This window comes from Cheilinus undulatus, linkage group 22, assembly GCF_018320785.1.
Source record: "Cheilinus undulatus linkage group 22, ASM1832078v1, whole genome shotgun sequence".
NCBI classification, from domain to species: Eukaryota; Metazoa; Chordata; class Actinopteri; order Labriformes; family Labridae; genus Cheilinus; species Cheilinus undulatus.
Window position 1 is genome coordinate 36,531,062 of NC_054886.1, and position 22,121 is coordinate 36,553,182.

The 22,121-nt window shown below is 39.6% G+C and overlaps 1 pseudogene; it reads right to left on the bottom strand.

Annotated features, from left to right (window-relative positions):
- Positions 1-10,633: 10,633 nt before the first annotated feature.
- LOC121504667 lies at positions 10,634-19,491 on the bottom strand (annotated as a pseudogene).
- Between the last annotated feature and the right edge of the window lie 2,630 nt (positions 19,492-22,121).

Here is a 22,121-nt window from a genome sequence, read left to right on the forward strand (position 1 = left end):
GAGATTCACCGTACGACAGCTGAAGGAGAAGATCTGTGGTCTGAGAAAATACAAAGGTAACTGATGACAGTTCCTCTCATTACTGTAACTGAGGAGCTTTATGTGGTTTTAAAACCACTACTTTAACTCTTAGCTTTGGACTGAATTACATTCTTTAAACCAGAGGTGTCAAACTCAGTCACAGCAGGGACCAGGTTCTGAACCTGGGTCTGACCTGAGGGCCGAATAATTTAGAGTCTAAATAAATAAATAAACATAACAGGGTGGATGTTTCACCAAAAAATGTCAACCTCATTTTCACCAGCAATGAATTATGGGGGTGAAAAACTTGGCACTGATGATGACTGATTTTGTTATTAAAAGGTGAACGTGGTAAGTTAAATACTCAAAACCTGGGATAAAAACTCAAACTTTGACATTTGAAAGGCAAAAACATGACATTAAACAATCAAAATAATGTTTTTAAACCGCAAAATATGAGATCCAATTCAAAATCATGATTTTTAACAGTCAAAATATGAGGAAAACATCAAAATCACAACTTTAAAATATCAAAATATGAGATCCAATTCAAAATCATGATTTTTAACAGTCAAAATATGAAATGAAATTTAAAATCATGAGATTAAAGGTAAAAAAAAGTTGATAAAAGTCCAAATCATGACTTTAAAAGGTCAAAAAACTGAGATTAACTTTAAAATCACAAGTTGTGAGGTAAAAAAAAAAATAGATAAAAGTCAAAGTTATGAGTTAAAAAAGGTCAAAACACAATATAAAAGTCCAGATCATGACTTTAAAGGTCAAAATAGGTTTTGAAATGTAAAATTATAAATCTTTAAGGTAAAGTTATGAGATAAAGGTCAAAGTTATGAGTTGTAAAGGTTAAAATATGAAATAAAAAGTCAAAACCAGAACTTTTAGTCAGAACTGTGACAGGCAACAACCCAGAGGAAAAACACAGATTTCTTCCCCACACTCCTGACGTTTTTATTAATCATCCAGGTTAAGTTTACATTTTTATACTGGAGGAAATCTGCAGACCTAACATATATGATCTGGTGGGCCGGGTTTAACTACACCACAGGGCGGATTTGGCCCCCGGGCCTCGAGTTTGACACCCCTGCTTTAAAGCATCGAGTAAAAATAAAGACTAAAACCTCCACAAGGGTCCGTCTGATCCTGATCAGCTGGTAGAGCCTGACTTTAGTCCTAAACTCAGCTGAACCAGGATGATCAACCCCCCACCGTCTCCCTGAGGGTCTCTGACACCCAGGTCCATCTTAAATACCAGAGGTACTACTTTGACCTGAGTCCGGCAGTCTGGGACTCTTTCCACCTCAGCCTACAGTTTCACAGACCTGGTCTCTGGTCCTTGGACCACAGGTCCAGCTGTGACTCCTCTCTGTGTTTCAGGGTTTAGCTTGTTCTAACGGTCTGTCTGTGTGTGATAGGTGGAGAAGATGATCTACTGCTGGTCTTCAACAACAGGGAGTTAGACGAGGACTCCGCCCTCCTCTCTCACTATGGCGTCCGACACGACTCTGTCATGACGGTGTATTTAAGAGAGCCAGCAGTACCATCAGGAGCACACTTCTGGTAAAGCAGATAACTTTTCTTGGAACAGTTTAAGCTGGTCTTTGATTTTAAAAAGTGACTGTAAACCTATAGGTTCTCAAAGTGCGGCCCGCCAGCCAATGGCGGCCCACAGAAACATTTCTGGCGGCCCTCAATTGTTAAGACAGGAAGCGAGGCACACTGAGACTGACTGTTTGTTCTAAATACGTTTTCACATCATCTGAAGTGGACTGCACCCAGGACTGTTATACCCAGATCTGACTGTAGGGGGCAGCAAACTCTGGGATTTTAGCCATTTTTACACTCAGATCCCACAATAAAGACCAAAAGGATCCCCGTCTCTGTTCCGCAGCGAGCAGTTCACACAAAGGTGTAACAGAGCCGTGCACGCACGAGGTCACACACACCTCGGCGTCCCGTAATCAGATGGCAGCTGCTTTCAGTGAAACTCAAAACTCTGGATTTCTCAGTTCTAAACTTGGTGTTTTCTAAATGAAATACGGGGAAAATAACACGAACTTTCATTTTAAACAATTATATCAAATAGACTTTTTTCCCTCCATGTTTCTGAGTCGGAGGTCCGACATCAAGCAGTGTCACAGCGCACTATTTATGTCAGAGGTCGGAGACTTCAGAGTACCGAGCTCACCTGAACACATCATGGAGCGTTTCAGAGCAGAGGTGTGTCTGCGGTCTCCTCTCCTGTAGAGTGTGACCAGCTCTCTAACCTCAGTCTCCAGTTATCCTCTTTATTCTTGGTTCTAGCCCGCTGGTGTTTTATAACATGTAATGCTGCTCCATTAATCTGCACTGGTTTTTAAATCTCCCTTTAATGGAGACAGCAGGGCGAGAAATGGGATAAAAATGGCAAAAAATGAGCAAAACATTGCAAAAAAATCTCAAAAACTGGCAAAAACGTGGGGAAAAAGTGGTATTTAATGGCAAAAGACAGATAAATGGCCAAAAAGCTGCAAAATATAGTGAAATAGGGCGAAAAATGGGATAAAAAAAAATGGCAAAAAATAGAAAAAATTGCAAAAAAATATCAAATTGGCAAAAAGTGGGGAAAAAGTGGTATTTAATGGCAAAATGTAACTGAAATGGGCAACAATGGGTGAAAAGTGGCAAAAAATGGAAAAAAGTGGCAAAAATTGGTGAAAAAAGTAGGAAAAAAGTGGTATTTAAAGGCAAAAGGTATCGTTAATGGATGAAAAGTGGAAGAAATGGATAAAAAGTATCAAAAATGTATAAAATTGGCAAAAAGGTGGGGAAAAAGTGGTATTTAATGGCAAAAGACAGATAAATGGCCAAATAGCTGCAAAATATAGTGAAATAGGGCGAAAAATGTGATAAAAAATGGCAAAAAGAAGTAAAAATTGCAAAAAATATCAAAATTAGCAAAAAAGTGGTATTTAATGACAAAATGTAACTGAAATGGGCAACAATGGGTGAAAAGCAACAAAAAAATGGAAAAAGTGGCAAAATGGGTAAAAAAATTAGTAAAAAGTGGTATTTAATGGCAAAAGGTATCATAAATGGATGAAAAGTGGAAAAAATGAATACAAAAGTTACAAAAACGTATCAAAAATCAGCATAAAGGTGGGGAAAATGTGGTATTTAATGGCAAAAGGTATTGTAAATGGTTGAAAAGTAGAAAAGAAAGGGACTAAAAGTTTTTAAAAATTATCAAAATTGGCAGAAAGGTGGGAAAATGTGGTATTTAATGGCCAAATGTAATTCCAAGATTTCTGCAGCATCGCTTATCTTGTGGTCTGGATATTTGCATACGTGAAGTAAGGACACCCAACATTGTGACTTTATATTTATGTTTTAAAAACTGGAATAGTAGAATTCCCCCTCTTGAAGGTTTTCTCCAGTTTTGCCAGGTTTAGCCTCATTTTTAATTGAAATGTGTAGTCTGCTGTCTGTCTTTAGTCTATGAGTGAAATATTTCTGCTCTCAGCCCTCAGACAGAGGAGAACGCTGGTCACTGGAACAAACGTCTCAGAGATGGCCGTTAAAGTCATTTTGATAGTAACAAGGAGGGAGACATTCGAGGTGGAGGTATGTGAGACTGAAGAGGAGCTGAAGAGATTCACCGTACGACAGCTGAAGGAGAAGATCTGTGGTCTGAGAAAATACAAAGGTAACTGATGACAGTTCCTCTCATTACTGTAACTGAGGAGCTTTATGTGGTTTTAAAACCACTACTTTAACTCTTAGCTTTGGACTGAATTACATTCTTTAAACCAGAGGTGTCAAACTCAGTCACAGCAGGGACCAGGTTCTGAACCTGGGTCTGACCTGAGGGCCGAATAATTTAGAGTCTAAATAAATAAATAAACATAACAGGGTGGATGTTTCACCAAAAAATGTCAACCTCATTTTCACCAGCAATGAATTATGGGGGTGAAAAACTTGGCACTGATGATGACTGATTTTGTTATTAAAAGGTGAACGTGGTAAGTTAAATACTCAAAACCTGGGATAAAAACTCAAACTTTGACATTTGAAAGGCAAAAACATGACATTAAACAATCAAAATAATGTTTTTAAACCGCAAAATATGAGATCCAATTCAAAATCATGATTTTTAACAGTCAAAATATGAGGAAAACATCAAAATCACAACTTTAAAATATCAAAATATGAGATCCAATTCAAAATCATGATTTTTAACAGTCAAAATATGAAATGAAATTTAAAATCATGAGATTAAAGGTAAAAAAAAGTTGATAAAAGTCCAAATCATGACTTTAAAAGGTCAAAAAACTGAGATTAACTTTAAAATCACAAGTTGTGAGGTAAAAAAAAAAATAGATAAAAGTCAAAGTTATGAGTTAAAAAAGGTCAAAACACAATATAAAAGTCCAGATCATGACTTTAAAGGTCAAAATAGGTTTTGAAATGTAAAATTATAAATCTTTAAGGTAAAGTTATGAGATAAAGGTCAAAGTTATGAGTTGTAAAGGTTAAAATATGAAATAAAAAGTCAAAACCAGAACTTTTAGTCAGAACTGTGACAGGCAACAACCCAGAGGAAAAACACAGATTTCTTCCCACACTCCTGACGTTTTATTAATCATCCAGGTTAAGTTTACATTTTTATACTGGAGGAAATCTGCAGACCTAACATATATGATCTGGTGGGCCGGGTTTAACTACACCACAGAGGCGGATTTGGCCCCGGGCCTCGAGTTTGACACCCCTGCTTTAAAGCATCGAGTAAAAATAAAGACTAAAACCTCCACAAGGGTCCGTCTGATCCTGATCAGCTGGTAGAGCCTGACTTTAGTCCTAAACTCAGCTGAACCAGGATGATCAACCCCCCACCGTCTCCCTGAGGGTCTCTGACACCCAGGTCCATCTTAAATACCAGAGGTACTACTTTGACCTGAGTCCGGCAGTCTGGGACTCTTTCCACCTCAGCCTACAGTTTCACAGACCTGGTCTCTGGTCCTTGGACCACAGGTCCAGCTTTGACTCCTCTCTGTGTTTCAGGGTTTAGCTTGTTCTAACGGTCTGTCTGTGTGTGATAGGTGGAGAAGATGATCTACTGCTGGTCTTCAACAACAGGGAGTTAGACGAGGACTCCGCCCTCCTCTCTCACTATGGCGTCCGACACGACTCTGTCATGACGGTGTATTTAAGAGAGCCAGCAGTACCATCAGGAGCACACTTCTGGTAAAGCAGATAACTTTTCTTGGAACAGTTTAAGCTGGTCTTTGATTTTAAAAAGTGACTGTAAACCTATAGGTTCTCAAAGTGCGCCCAGCCAATGGCGGCCCACAGAAACATTTCTGGCGGCCCTCAATTGTTAAGACAGGAAGCGAGGCACACTGAGACTGACTGTTTGTTCTAAATACGTTTTCACATCATCTGAAGTGGACTGCACCCAGGACTGTTATACCCAGATCTGACTGTAGGGGGCAGCAAACTCTGGGATTTTAGCCATTTTACACTCAGATCCCACAATAAAGACCAAAGGATCCCGTCTCCGTTCCGCAGCGAGCAGCTCACACAAAGGTGTAACAGAGCCGTGCATGAGGTCACACACACCTCGGCGTCCCGTAATCAGACGGCAGCTGCTTTCAGTGAAACTCAAAACTCTGGATTTCTCAGTTCTAAACTTGGTGTTTTCTAAATGAAATACGGGAAAATAACACGAACTTTCATTTTAAACAATTATATCAAATAGACTTTTTCCCTCCATGTTTCTGAGTCGGAGGTCCGACATCAAGCAGTGTCACAGCGCACTATTTATGTCAGAGGTCGGAGACTTCAGAGTACCGAGCTCACCTGAACACATCATGGAGCGTTTCAGAGCAGAGGTGTGTCTGCGGTCTCCTCTCCTGTAGAGTGTGACCAGCTCTCTAACCTCAGTCTCCAGTTATCCTCTTTATTCTTGGTTCTAGCCCGCTGGTGTTTTATAACATGTAATGCTGCTCCATTAATCTGCACTGGTTTTTAAATCTCTCTTTAATGGAGACAGCAGAGAAATGGGATAAAAATGGCAAAAAATGAGCAAAACATTGCAAAAAAATCTCAAAAACTGGCAAAAACGTGGGGAAAAAGTGGTATTTAATGGCAAAAGACAGATAAATGGCCAAAAAGCTGCAAAATATAGTGAAATAGGGCGAAAAATGGGATAAAAAAAAATGGCAAAAAATAGAAAAAATTGCAAAAAAATATCAAATTGGCAAAAAGTGGGGAAAAAGTGGTATTTAATGGCAAAATGTAACTGAAATGGGCAACAATGGGTGAAAAGTGGCAAAAAATGGAAAAAAGTGGCAAAAATTGGTGAAAAAAGTAGGAAAAAAGTGGTATTTAATGGCAAAAGGTATCGTTAATGGATGAAAAGTGGAAGAAATGGATAAAAAGTTTCAAAAATGGATAAAATTGGCAAAAAGGTGGGGAAAAAGTGGTATTTAATGGCAAAAGACAGATAAATGGCCAAAAAGCTGCAAAATATAGTGAAATAGGGCGAAAAATGGGATAAAAAATGGCAAAAAAAGAAGTAAAAAATTGCAAAAAAATATCAAAAATTAGCAAAAAAAAGTGGTATTTAATGACAAAATGTAACTGAAATGGGCAACAATGGGTGAAAAGCAACAAAAAAAAATGGAAAAAGTGGCAAAAATGGGTAAAAAAAAGTAGGAAAAAGTGGTATTTAATGGCAAAAGGTATCATAAATGGATGAAAAGTGGAAAAAATGAATACAAAAGTTACAAAAACGTATCAAAAATCAGCATAAAGGTGGGGAAAATGTGGTATTTAATGGCAAAAGGTATTGTAAATGGTTGAAAAGTAGAAAAGAAAGGGACTAAAAGTTTTTTTAAAAATTATCAAAAATTGGCAGAAAGGTGGGAAAATGTGGTATTTAATGGCCAAATGTAATTCCAAGATTTCTGCCGCATACGTTTATCTTGTGGTCTGGATATTTGCATACGTGAAGTAAGGACACCCAACATTGTGACTTTATATTTATGTTTTAAAAACTGGAATAGTAGAATTCCCCCTCTTGAAGGTTTTCTCCAGTTTTGCCAGGTTTAGCCTCATTTTTAATTGAAATGTGTAGTCTGCTGTCTGTCTTTAGTCTATGAGTGAAATATTTCTGCTCTCAGCCCTCAGACAGAGGGAACGCTGGTCACTGGAACAAACGTCTCAGAGATGGCCGTTAAAGTCATTTTGATAGTAACAAGGAGGGAGACATTCGAGGTGGAGGTATGTGAGACTGAAGAGGAGCTGAAGAGATTCACCGTACGACAGCTGAAGGAGAAGATCTGTGGTCTGAGAAAATACAAAGGTAACTGATGACAGTTCCTCTCATTACTGTAACTGAGGAGCTTTATGTGGTTTTAAAACCACTACTTTAACTTTACTGGAGTTTATTCAGAGTGAAGCTTTGTCTCCCTGAGGGTCTCTGACACCCAGGTCCATCTTAAATACCAGAGGTACTACTTTGACCTGAGTCCAGCAGTCTAGGACTCTTTCCACCTCAGCCTACAGTTTCACAGACCTGGTCTCTGGTCCTTGGACCACAGGTCCAGGTGTGACTACCTGCCTCTCTGTGTTTCATGGTTTAGCTTGTTCTAACGGTCTGTCTCTGTGTGTGATAGGTGGAGAAGATGATCTACTACTGATGTTCAACGGCTGGGTGTTAGGCAATGACACGCTCCCCCTGTCTCACTATGGCGTCCAACACGACTCTGTCATTAAAGTGGAAGATCTTGGAGGATGTGAAGGAACACATCACTTATGTAGTTTAGGAGATGGCGGGATGGGTGACAGAGACGGTCACAATCGGAGCATGGACCAGCTCTTTTTTTTCTGATGCTATCAGTCTGAGGCCTCGTCCTCACACAACGCTTCCATCCTGGTTTTTGTTGTTTTTTTTTTGTCTGCAAAAAGTCTGTTTTTAATGATTTTATTTATTCAGGGAAAAACATCCAAACCTACCTGGCTCTATGTTTACAAAGGTTACAAAGACAGTTTTAAGTGAACCACGGTCAGAGCCATTACCCACAAATAGGGAAAACTGTGATCAGGAGTGGCCAACCTACAAACATGGCTCCAAAAGTGCATCCAGGAGGTCCCAGAAGAACCCAGAACCACATCTAAAGACCTGCAGACCTCACTGACTCAGTTAAGGTCAGAGGTCATGATTCAACCATCAGAAAGAGACTGGGCAACAACAGCATCATGGGAGATTTCCAAGGCCAAAACCACTGCTGACCAAAAAGAACACAAAGGCTCGTCTCACATTTGACTAAAAACATCCTGATGATCCCAGAGACTTCTGGGAAATATTCAGAGGACTGACCAGACTAAAGTTTTAGAAGGTGTTCAGGAACCACTAAAAAGCTATCCTGCAGAGAAGAATGGGACAACATTCCTCCACAGTGATGAGAAAGACTCACTGACAGTAATCAGAACCAGTTATTAGGTTTAGGGGATTAAAACTTTTCCTCATAGAGCCAGGAAGGTTTGGAAATTTAGCCTTAATAAATGAAGTCCTCATTTAAAACCAGGCTTCAGTGATTACTCAGGTTATCTCTATCTGTTAACGTCAGTTTGGAACATTTAAGGGTGGGAAATATGAACAGATATTCAACATTATTCTGTATTTTATCTGATGTAATGATGGATTCAGTTCTGAAGGCTTACAAACAGAAAACTGTTTCCTGGTTAGAACTCTGATAGAAATAGAACCCACAGATTTGTCATGACTGGATCAAATAAATCTATGTTTAATCCTTTAAAACTGTATTTCTGATTTTATAATAAAAACCTTTTCAGTCTTCACTCAGCATCATCTCTGATCACTGGTCAGGTATGTTATGTTGACTGTCATGTGTGGACAATAGCTCCGCCCACTTTTACTAAAGTTATCAACTATAGCCTTCTTTCCACAAATGGAGGGAAAAAAGACCCATCATGACCATTCCAGCCTCTGCCTTTGATGATGTCACCTTTTAATGTCTTTATTGGATTTTAGAGAAGTGATGTCATTGCAGCTTATAAAACTTCTATCCTTCCCTTTGAAGATGACATCACAGCTTATAAAACATTCCATCCTTCTCTTTGAAGATGACATAATCACAGCTTATAAAACATTCCATCCTTCCCTTTGAAGATGACATCATCACAGCTTATAAAACATTCTACCCTTCCCTTTGAAGATGACATCATCACAGCTTATAAAACATTCCATCCTTCCCTTTGAAGATGACATCATCACAGCTTATAAAACATTCCATCCTTCCCTTTTAAGATGACATCATCACAGCTTATAAAACATTCCATCCTTCCCTTTGAAGATGATGTCATCACAGCTTATAAAATATTCTACCCTTTCCTTTGAAGATTACATCATCACAGCTTATAAAACATTCTACCCTTTCCTTTGAAGATGACATCATCACAGCTTATAAAATATTCTACCCTTTCCTTTGAAGATTACATCATCACAGCTTATAAAACATTCCATCCTTCCCTTTGAAGATGACCTCATCACAGCTTATAAAACATTCCATCCTTCCCTTTTAAGATGACATCATCACAGCTTATAAAACATTCTACCCTTTCCTTTGAAGATGACATCATCACAGCTTATAAAATATTCCATCCTTCCCTTTGAAGATGACCTCATCACAGCTTATAAAACATTCTACCCTTTCCTTTGAAGATGACATCATCACAGCTTATAAAACATTCCATCCTTCCCTTTTAAGATGACATCATCACAGCTTATAAAATATTCTACCTTTTCCTTTTAAGATGACATCATCACAGCTTATAAAACATTCCATCCTTCCCTTTGAAGATGACCTCATCACAGCTTATAAAACATTCCATCCTTCCCTTTGAAGATGACATCATCACAGCTTATAAAACATTCCATCCTTCCCTTTTAAGATGACATCATCACAGCTTATAAAACATTCCATCCTTCCCTTTGAAGATGATGTCATCACAGCTTATAAAATATTCTACCCTTTCCTTTGAAGATTACATCATCACAGCTTATAAAACATTCTACCCTTTCCTTTGAAGATGACATCATCACAGCTTATAAAATATTCTACCCTTTCCTTTGAAGATTACATCATCACAGCTTATAAAACATTCCATCCTTCCCTTTGAAGATGACCTCATCACAGCTTATAAAACATTCCATCCTTCCCTTTGAAGATTACATCATCACAGCTTATAAAACATTCCATCCTTCCCTTTGAAGATGACATCATCACAGCTTATAAAACATTCCATCCTTCCCTTTGAAGATGGGACTTAAGGACATAACCACCGATTCAGAACTGCTGTTCTCCACTTCCTGCCCGACCTCTGACCTCTACCATCAGGACCATGTGACCTCCCAAGCATGGCATCCTCAGGTCTAATCTTCTACCAAGGAGGAACCAAAGGAGAGACCGAAGGACAGAGGACCCGATTGCCAGAGAGCTGATGGTTACCATGACAAGAAGAGGACCACAGAGACTGAGTGAAAACTTTATTAACACAACAACATTAACAGGTTAACACACCCCTGTGGCGTTCAGTGTGTTGAGAATTTGGGCAGCTGGTTTCCCAGAATGACCCGTCTCTCCACGCCCTCCTCCGAGATGCTCGCCAGTCTGACCACGCCCCCGCTGGAGCCGTCCCTCTCCATGGCCAGAGACAGAGCTGAGAGACAGACAGGAAACAGTCACATTTGGTACAAAAATGTGGTCAGAACGATTGAAGGTGGATAAGAGTTATGAGAGGCAAAAAGTTGGTAAAATGGTGAAAACGCTGTTAAAATGTGAAGTTTTAAGTGTGTAGGAGTCAGACAGAGCAGTGCTGGACTGGACTACAGCTCCCAGCATGCCTTGCAGCAGCAGTTGTGTGTACCTGCAGCGGTGAGCTCCAGACACTGCTCTTTGTTCAGTCCTGGTTTGTAGTTGGAGTCCATGAAGCCGTAGATGTAGGTGCTGCGCTGCCGCCCACCGCCACAGGCTGCCTCACCAACATCCCTCCAATGGGAGCAGTACACCTGGGAGAGGATGGACACAATTTCAGACGCCATGACATCATAAAACATCAGAGTCTGATGATCTCCCGGCTGTACGACAGCTGTGAACAGCTGTTGGTCACCCACCTGGCCCCCTTTCCGTCGGTCCCAGCCGGCCACCAGGATACCTGCGGTCAGCTCCTCCCGGTACCTGTAGCAGCTCGCTCTGAACAGATTGGCGGCCGTCTCCACCAGCGGGGGCTCGTCCAGCTCGATGCTGGGGGGGGCGGAGCCACACACAGGGAAAGGTTAACCACACATGACTGGACCCTGGAGCTGTCAATCAAAGCGTGAGAGGGCGTGTGTTACCTGTGGAAGCCCAGCTGGTAGGTGACCACGTCAGCGATGGCCTGAGTGTCAGCGGCTGATCCAGACCTGCAACACGACCACAGCAGACCAGTTAGGGGTCTAAAGGGTTCCTGGGTTCCTCTACAGGACTTTACAGGATACAGGAATGTTTGAGACTTCTTAAAAGATATTAACGCTTCATTAGAAAGGGATAAATATAGGGTTATCAACATGACTGTTCATGGATTTAAAACAGCAGGTTGTAAAGGTGTAAAAAAGAGGCTAAAGAGTGGCATAATGGGTGAAAAATGGCAAAAATTGGTTTAAAATTGGCAAAAAAAAGTAGTGAAAGGAGTTAGAATATGGCAAAAATAGAAGAAAGTGGCAAACTGTTCCGCCCTACTTTAACTCCTTAAAGCCTGTTGTATCATATTTAGGGTCCTCGCTGCCCAAAGGTCAACGACCCTATTGTGTTTCATCCATTTCTTTCTTATTATTCCACAACCACTTTAACCGTTAATTTGACCCCCTAAACACGCTCAAAAACTCACCAAAATTGGCACACACCTCAGATTCTGAGAAAAATTTGATAAAATGAAAAAATGAACCCCAAACATGCCAAAATGTGCTCTCTAGCGCCACATAGGCACACTAAAACGGCCCTCACGGCCAGCAGGAATGTCGTAGAGAGATCAAACCAACGTTGAAACGCTCGTCGCACTGAGAGCCCTAACCTATCTCAAACAGGAAGCCGGCAATTTGCCTTTCAAAATAAAATTTTACCCAAATTTTGGGCCAAAAACAAAATTTATAGCCTCCTAGGCTGTAAATGGTACCAGCTTAAAACTCACAGAGAAGACACACTAGGCCATGCTGATCAAAAGTTCTGATTGAATTTGTTGTTTCTCCAACAGTTTTCGAATGACAAGCCCTCAAAGTTGGTCAACCCCAAAGAAGCCCTCCCTGCTGATCCCATTCAAATGAATGGGGTGGTGGAATTCAGCACTGCATAAGCTGCAACAGTTGGGCCTCTACACAAAAAACCAAAGGTCCTACAGCTTTAAAAATGACATGGATGGATTCCTGACAAAATTTACTACAAAAACATGTTATTTTTAGAGAGATTTGGCCAAAATTGTGGCATCTGTGAGGGGAGATTCAAAAAAATTTTAGTCAACTTGACTCCTGAAAAAAAGAGCAGTTGGTGATGATGTCACTCACTGATTGACAGATCAAAGCAGCTGGTCATGTGACTCACTGAAGGCGGGAAAATGGAATGTGTAATACACACCCATTATAAAGTCTGAGGCTCCTGACAGAGCTGCAGGGACACCTCAGTCTAACTTTGAGCAGGTCAAAGGGTCAAAAAGGATGAAACCCTCAAAGTGGAGGTCAAAGGGGCATGAGGGACGCGCGACAGAGCGAGGACCCGACCAATGCTGCTTGCAGCTTTAACTGATACATACTTTTATACCTCTATCTAATCAATATGATCAATAAATTATGAAAAAACCTTCTGAATACAATCTGATAAATGATTAAAATGCCCTTAGGTGGATTATCAGTTACAAAAAATAAATATATGTTAAGTTTTATGGAAATTTAGATTTTTTTGGATTTCAGTAGAAAGTGAAACAAACACTTCAGTTCCAAAAATGAGAATTTCCAGGCTATCATCTGTGTTTTCAGGCTTTAGTTGTATAAAATGCATTCTTTCTTGTTTTTGTTGTGAAATGCATGAGATGAGGAACTTAAGAAATAATTGCATTTTAAATCGCAATAGCAATATTGGGTAAAAAAAAATGGCAATTTGATTATCTGAATCTAAGCTGTATCGTTTACGACACACGACCATCGCGCACAAGTTGAGCGCTCACACTGTGACTGAAGTCAGGACGGACTGGGACAGAAACCTGCAGAGTTTCCTTTTCAAAAAGACTCAGGGTCTGAGGGTGAAGTGTTTCCCGTCATTCTCTCTCTCTCTGTCTCACACACAAACAGCATCTCCTCCGTGTCAGCTGCAGGTCCACTGGTAGGAGTATTTCCTGCTCGTTTATTTCCTTTATCATAGCGGGGTGAATCTGGAAGTCATTCCAGCTGTTGTCGATGTATGCTGCCAGTTTCCCGGTTATAAAGTCAGGGTGTTAGGAGCCCCTGATATGAAGGTGGACTGACCTGCAGCAGAAGATCCTGTCGTGGATGGGGGTCAGTTTGTCCGTCACTCTGTTGGCGATGTACGCTCTGATGGACAGACAGACAGACGTTAGCATCAGAGTCAACAACACGCCTCCTGACTGTTCACAGGCTGGGTTTCTTACCCCGTGGTGGTCCGAGAGTCGGCGCCGATCACCACTCCTCCATCATACTCCACCGCCATGATGGTGGTCTGATGGACGTCACAGAGACACACAGGTTAGGCTTAGTTCACAGACTCACAGCTCACGTCTCATTAACTGTCGCACTAATGAGCTGAAGTAGCTCTGCTAACGCCACTACAGAGAGGAAAACGCCGCTGACCGGTCCCATGATCAGGAGGACGTTTCTAAAGGAGCTCAGGTTGTACACAGGAACAGATCACAGCTGTTCTTCACTGATTTTAAAGTGCTTAGTTGAAGTTAGAATGGCCACGGTCTGTTTTAGGCCCACCTTGACTAAAGTTCAGAGGATTTTTCATCTGCTGAGGATTTTTCTATGGAGTCAAAGAGCGCCGACAGATAAATGACACCATGAGCTCCTGTCTGTGGGTCTGTGGTCAAACTGAAGAGTCTTTATGTGGAGGACTGAAGGTCAGCGTAACTCAGATGTTCTCAGACGCTGGGCCACGAGGGAACCACGCCTGAGAGCAGTGATGCTCAACCTGCGGCTCTGGAGACACATGTGGCTCTTTTATGTCTTTGTTTAAATATCATTCCCCCAGAAAACATTAAAAAAGGAAAGGAAGCCACTTGTTTCCAATTTGTGCCACTTTTATCCCAGTTTTGCCGTGCCTCACATTTTTTTGCCACTTTTTGCCCATTTAAGCTACCGTTTGCCATTAAATACTACTACTGTTCCATCTTTTAGCCTATTTTTTTTTTGCGACTTTTAAACCATTTTTGCTAATTTTCACGATTTTTTTTTTACCAATTTAATCTATCTTTTACCACTGAACACCACTTTTTTCTCCTTTTTGCCCTTTTTGACACCTCCTTTTGCCACTTTTTGCCAATTTAGACTACCTTTTACCACTAAATACCACTTTTTCTTCTTTTTGCCACCGTTATCCCATTTTTGTCCTTTTCCTCCCCATTTTTGCCCATTTTAGCTACTTTCTGCCGTTACATAGCATTTGTTTCCTCTTTTTTGCCCATTTTAATCACTCTCCTTACATCTTTGTCACTTTTGGTCCGTTTTTATGCCACCTCTAACTTGTTTTGTTGTCACTTCTCACCCATGTTTGCTACTTTCTGACCCTTTTTCCATGTTATCTCCCAATTTTTGCCCCTTTTCACCCATTTTTGCAGCTTTTTGACCATTTTTGCCACCTTTAACTTATTTTTATTGCTATTTAAAGCTGTTTTTGCCACTTTTCAGCACTTAGATTGTGGCTCTTTCAAAGGTAATTCTCAATAATTTGGCTCTGTGGTTGAGTAACACAACTACAGATACAGTAACACTTGTTGTTGGGCTGAACCACATGGGAAAATTATAACTGTGATTTTACCCTAAAACTGCTGTTGACTTTTAATGTGTGATCATCTCTTTACTTTTTATTCTGTTTTTTTGTTTTTTCAACACAAGCAATAAAATCATTCTATATCACAACAACACAATATTAGACAGATTAAACCAAGGATGGATGAGTTTGTAAAATATCTGACTGTGATTATTATGGCTTGTCTTGAAAATTGCGTCTAAATTTGTGTATAAAAGAGAATGATCGTTTTCAAGTAAATTCCATGTGGAAAAATGTATTAAACTGGTACTCTGACACATTTTCAGGGTCACATGCAATTTGAAAACTGCAGAAGGACACACTGAGATTTAATCTACATCTGGATTAATTTCCCCTCCTTGTGTTACAGTGGGTATTTTATGGATATGAGTGTGCCTCAATATTAGAGACCTGACTGACTGTAGAGGTCCTCCTGAGATGTTTCTGATCCCCGATAATCACCTCTGTCTCACTCAAACTTCAATAAGCTACAGATGGAGACGTTTCTATAGAAACTCCTTTATCAGCCATAGAAAATGATTACTACGAACATTTCAGCTAGCATCAGAGACAGCCTTAGCCTCATTCCAGCCCTTTATGTGTGTTCTGTTTTTATCTAAGGTGTAAAGCAGACTCCACTACCAGAGTAAGTACCATTCGCACTAGATTAGGATTACCTGTGGACCTCTGAGTGCTGACATAAGGTCAGATTTTGAATTCACTCCACTACCAGAGTATAAGACTACAGTACTATTCGCACTAGATTAGGATTTCCAGAGTATAAGACTACAGTACTATTCGCACTAGATTAGGATTTCCAGAGTATAAGACTACAGTACTATTGGCACTAGATTAGGATTTCCAGAGTATAAGACTACAGTACTATTGGCACTGGATTAGGATTTCCAGAGTATAAGACTACAGTACTATTGGCACTAGATTAGGATTTCCAGAGTATAAGACTACAGTACTATTGGCACTAGATTAGGATTTCCAGAGTATAAGACTACAGTACTATTGGCACTAGATTAGGATTTCCAGAGTATAAGACTACAGTACTATTGGCACTAGATTAGGATTTCCAGAGTATAAGACTACAGTACTATTGGCACTAGATTAGGATTTCCAGAGTATAAGACTACAGTACTATTGGCACTAGATTAGGATTTCCAGAGTATAAGACTACAGTACTATTGGCACTAGATTAGGATTTCCAGAGTATAAGACTACAGTACTATTGGCACTAGATTAGGATTTCCAGAGTATAAGACTACAGTACTATTGGCACTAGATTAGGATTTCCAGAGTATAAGACTACAGTACTATTGGCACTAGATTAGGATTTCCAGAGTATAAGACTACAGTACTATTGGCACTAGATCAGGATTTCCAGAGTATAAGACTACAGTACCATTGGCACTAGATCAGGATTTCCAGAGTATAAGACTACAGTAATATTCACACTAGATCCTGATTACCAGAGGATAAGACTACAGTACTATTCACACTAGATCCTGATTACCAGAGGATAAGACTACAGTACTATTCACACTAGATCCTGATTACCAGAGGATAAGACTACAGTACTATTCACACTAGATCCTGATTACCTGAGTATAAGACTACAGTACTATTCACACTAGATCCTGATTACCAGAGTAAAAGACTACAGTACTATTCACACTAGATCCTGATTACCAGAGTAAAAGACTACAGTACTATTCACACTAGATCCTGATTACCAGAGGATAAGACTACAGTACTATTCACACTAGATCCTGATTACCAGAGGATAAGACTACAGTACTATTCACACTAGATCCTGATTACCTGAGTATAAGACTACAGTACTATTCACACTAGATCCTGATTACCAGAGGATAAGACTACAGTACTATTCACACTAGATCCTGATTACCAGAGTATAAGACTACAGTACTATTCACACTAGATCCTGATTACCTGAGTATAAGACTACAGTACTATTCACACTAGATCCTGATTACCTGAGTATAAGACTACAGTACTATTCACACTAGATCCTGATTACCAGAGTATAAGACTACAGTACTATTCACACTAGATCCTGATTACCAGAGGATAAGACTACAGTACTATTCACACTAGATCCTGATTACCAGGATAAGACTACAGTACTATTCACACTAGATCCTGATTACCAGAGGATAAGACTACAGTACTATTCACACTAGATCCTGATTACCAGAGTATAAGACTACAGTACTATTCACACTAGATCCTGATTACCAGAGGATAAGACTACAGTACTATTCACACTAGATCCTGATTACCTGAGTATAAGACTACAGTACTATTCACACTAGATCCTGATTACCTGAGTATAAGACTACAGTACTATTCACACTAGATCCTGATTACCTGAGTATAAGACTACAGTACTATTCACACTAGATCCTGATTACCTGAGTATAAGACTACAGTACTATTCACACTAGATCCTGATTACCAGAGGATAAGACTACAGTACTATTCACACTAGATCCTGATTACCTGAGTATAAGACTACAGTACTATTCACACTAGATCCTGATTACCTGAGTATAAGACTACAGTACTATTCACACTAGATCCTGATTACCTGAGTATAAGACTACAGTACTATTCACACTAGATCCTGATTACCTGAGTATAAGACTACAGTACTATTCACACTAGATCCTGATTACCAGAGGATAAGACTACAGTACTATTCACACTAGATCCTGATTACCTGAGTATAAGACTACAGTACTATTCACACTAGATCCTGATTACCTGAGTATAAGACTACAGTACTATTCACACTAGATCCTGATTACCTGAGTATAAGACTACAGTACTATTCACACTAGATCCTGATTACCAGAGGATAAGACTACAGTACTATTCACACTAGATCCTGATTACCAGAGGATAAGACTACAGTACTATTGGCACTAGATCAGGATTACCTGAGGATAAGACTACAGTACTATTCACACTAGATCCTGATTACCTGAGTATAAGACTACAGTACTATTCACACTAGATCCTGATTACCAGAGGATAAGACTACAGTACTATTCACACTAGATCCTGATTACCAGAGTATAAGACTACAGTACTATTGGCACTAGATCAGGATTACCTGAGGATAAGACTACAGTACTATTCACACTAGATCCTGATTACCTGAGTATAAGACTACAGTACTATTCACACTAGATCCTGATTACCAGAGGATAAGACTACAGTACTATTGGCACTAGATCAGGATTACCTGAGGATAAGACTACAGTACTATTCACACTAGATCCTGATTACCTGAGTATAAGACTACAGTACTATTCACACTAGATCCTGATTACCAGAGTATAAGACTACAGTACTATTGGCACTAGATCAGGATTACCTGAGTATAAGACTACAGTACTATTCACACTAGATCCTGATTACCTGAGTATAAGACTACAGTACTATTCACACTAGATCCTGATTACCAGAGGATAAGACTACAGTACTATTGACACTAGATCCTGATTACCTGAGTATAAGACTACAGTACTATTCACACTAGATCCTGATTACCTGAGTATAAGACTACAGTACTATTCACACTAGATCAGGATTACCTGAGTATAAGACTACAGTACTATTCACACTAGATCCTGATTACCTGAGTATAAGACTACAGTACTATTCACACTAGATCCTGATTACCTGAGTATAAGACTACAGTACTATTCACACTAGATCCTGATTACCAGAGTATAAGACTAAAGTACTACTCACACCAGATTAGGATTACTTGTGGACCTCTGAGTCCTGACATAAGGTCAGATTCTGACTCCACTCCTTACAGACAGGGTGAATTCACACAAGATTATAAACTCAGACGTCCTGTGATATAATCACCAGAGGTCCTTAGGTGATACTATTCCCGTGCGAACAGGGTTAATGATGCTCTGTAGCCCGTTAGCATCTGTATCTGTTAGCCATAGTTAGCTCCCATCCCTCTTCCTCACTGAGAATCTGTCAGTTTCACTAACCGGGTCCACTGTTCAGAACAGGACTAGTCCGGGTCAGCCCCGTTCCTGTGTTTATTCCACCAGTTCTAACTTTAACCGGTGAGTTAATCAGAGTTATCGATCAGAGCTAGCGTTAGCCGTTAGCAGCAGCAGAAGTGCTGTCTCATTCAGCCTCTTCTAACGGTTAAAAATCTCTCCACGGACACAGAACCAGGTCCAGCCCGGTCTGCTTCAGCCCAGAACAGACTGACTCACCCCGGTGCTGACTTCCTGGGTGGTCCAATCCGGTACCAGGTCATTTTTGAGGAAATCTGCTGTCCAAAGAACGGCATCATTGTTGCTGTGGCCGCCATCTTGTCTCTGTAATAATGAAGCTGAAGGAGAGGCGCCTGTGTGAATGCCGCGGAGATTTAAGGCGGGAGAATGACTCAGCAAACACTTTAATGGGCTACCAATAAACCTGGGACTAGTCTGTTCAACAGTACAGGGGGAATAAAACAGGATACCTGTTTATTTTATAAGTATAATTATAAAATGAATGCACAAGTCTTTCTGGCATATTCACGGACACCTCTTCAGGGGTGTCCTGCTTGTGATGGGAATCCCGGCTCTTTTTAGTGATCCGGTTCATTTGGCTAAGCGTAGCTCAAGGCCCTGACTGTTCCTGCTCTTTCTTTGTCACCAGTTCGGCCTCATTAACTCAGCTTTGTTTATGTAGTCTACCTGTTTTCATACATTAAAGCATGCAACCAAAAGAGCTTTACAACCCTACAGGAACTAGGAAACAATAATAAAATAAAAATAGTATTAATAATAAAACGCTAAATTAAGGAATTAGTAAAACATTAATTTGAAAAACATAGTAAAAAAATGAAATTAAATAAATAAATGAATAGTTTTTAAAAGGAGTAGAACATACATAATAAAACCAGTGGAGGTTGGATAATACCTCATGTACTAAAATTAACAGATAAAGGAAGTAAAATCACTCCAGATTATAAACTAGATCAGAAAGATGTGTCTTTAGATGGCTCGTCTTGCTAACTTTTAACGAAGGACTGTCTGTTTCAGAACAGAGTGCTGTAATTTGTCTGTTTAACTTTATTAATAAATGCAGTCTAGCAATAACATTCATGAAATAACTACGATATAAAAAGTACAGCCTAAAAACATTATCAGATAAAACAGAATGAGGATCAGAGGTTTAATCTGGGATTAAATTATGCATCAAAGTAGTTAAACCGTGACTCGCTTTAGCTTTGTTAGCTTTAGCGACATAATTTAGGTTATTATATAAGCCAATGTAACAAAGTTGGCTTCAACAATGTGAGCTTGAGTAAATGTAGCCAACACTAATGTAGCTAAATAGCTTATTTAGGTGCTTTTTGAGCTTCGCTCAGGCTACATTTGCTAGTAGTTACATTAGCTACCTAGCTGAGTTACCTATGTCGCTTATGTGTGGCTTATGCAGCAGACCTACGCAAGCTATATTGGCTGCATTAATGTTTCATGGAGGATGAGTTTTTTTCCTATATTAAACTGTTTACTTGGCTTTATTAAACATTTTGTGACCACGTGTCGTTGGGTTTTTGACCTGTTGTGTCTTAACTGCTGAAGTTTAATCCAACTTTATTGTGAAAATTTAAGCATGTAATTCTAGTCAGACAGAAGCCCAGAAGAAGCCTGCTCATTGGCTGTAAGTAAAAGAAAAAAAAAAAAAAGAAAAAACAAGAACGCTCAAATATGGGATCCGGATCCCACAGAGTCGGTTCTTTGAACCTGCTCGTTAACGAACGACACAGCACGCTCGGTCCTGAGCTCAGAGAGAAGCCGGAAGAGAAGGTAAATATGACTTCTGCCTCGTCTAACAGCTAAAAATCTGATTTTATAGACGGAATTATTTATTTTTATAGAGGCTGAGCTTTGTTATGAGCGCATTTATACCTATTTGACACGGTTATATGTTTAGATAATGTGTTTATAGAGCACCAGCAGACGTTATGATCGTCCTCGGCTGACTGAACCGGACTCCGTCTGAGAAACGTGAAATTTAAACACCGATTTTCACCGACATATGTCTGATATTAGACAGCAGACAAACGATAATATTAATGGACTAATATTAAGAACAGGATGTCCCCGAAATGTCGGCATTCATTCAAAACTCGGCTTTTACTCAGAAAACCGCCATCATCGTAAAATCAGTGGTTTTCAAAGTGTGAGTGAGCCCCTAAGAAGATATTATTCATTCAGTGGACCCCCACCCACACAAATAAATAACAAAATCAACAACATTTCAAACATTTATGTCTAATCTTTAAACATTTTAACATTCAGATATTTTTGAATATTTTGGTTTGCAAATGTCCTTAAACATCTGCCTTTCCCTCTTATTCAGTTATAATGTTTTTGGCCATTGTACAACTTCTTTTTGCTTCTTTTTTACCATTTTTTCCACTTTTATTCCATTTTTGCCCCTTTTCACCTTTTTGCCCATTAGAGCTACCTTTCATCATTAAATATCCCTTATTCCCCAACTTTTTGCTCATTTTACGACGTCTTTTGCCACTTTTTCCCAATTTCTGCCACTTTTTCCCCCATTTTGCCACTTTTGTCCATTTAAACTACCCTTTGCCATTACACACCACTTGTTTCCTCTTTTTTTCCCCATTTTTGCCACTGCTTTTTGCCACTTAAAGTCACTTTCCACTCACTTATTTGTCACTTCTCACCCATTTCTGCTACTTTCTGACCATTTTTCCACTTTTCTCTCCATTTTTGATCCTTTCCACCCATTTTTTTGCTGCTTTTTGACCTTTTTGCTACCTTTAACCTATTTTTATTGCTACCTCCAGCTGTTTTTGCCTCTTTTCACTCTTAGATTGTGGCTCTTGCAAAGGTATTTTTCAACCATTATGCTCTTTGGTTGAGTAACACTGCTCTATAGCATAGGCCCATAGTAACTATAAGAATTCTACTGTTG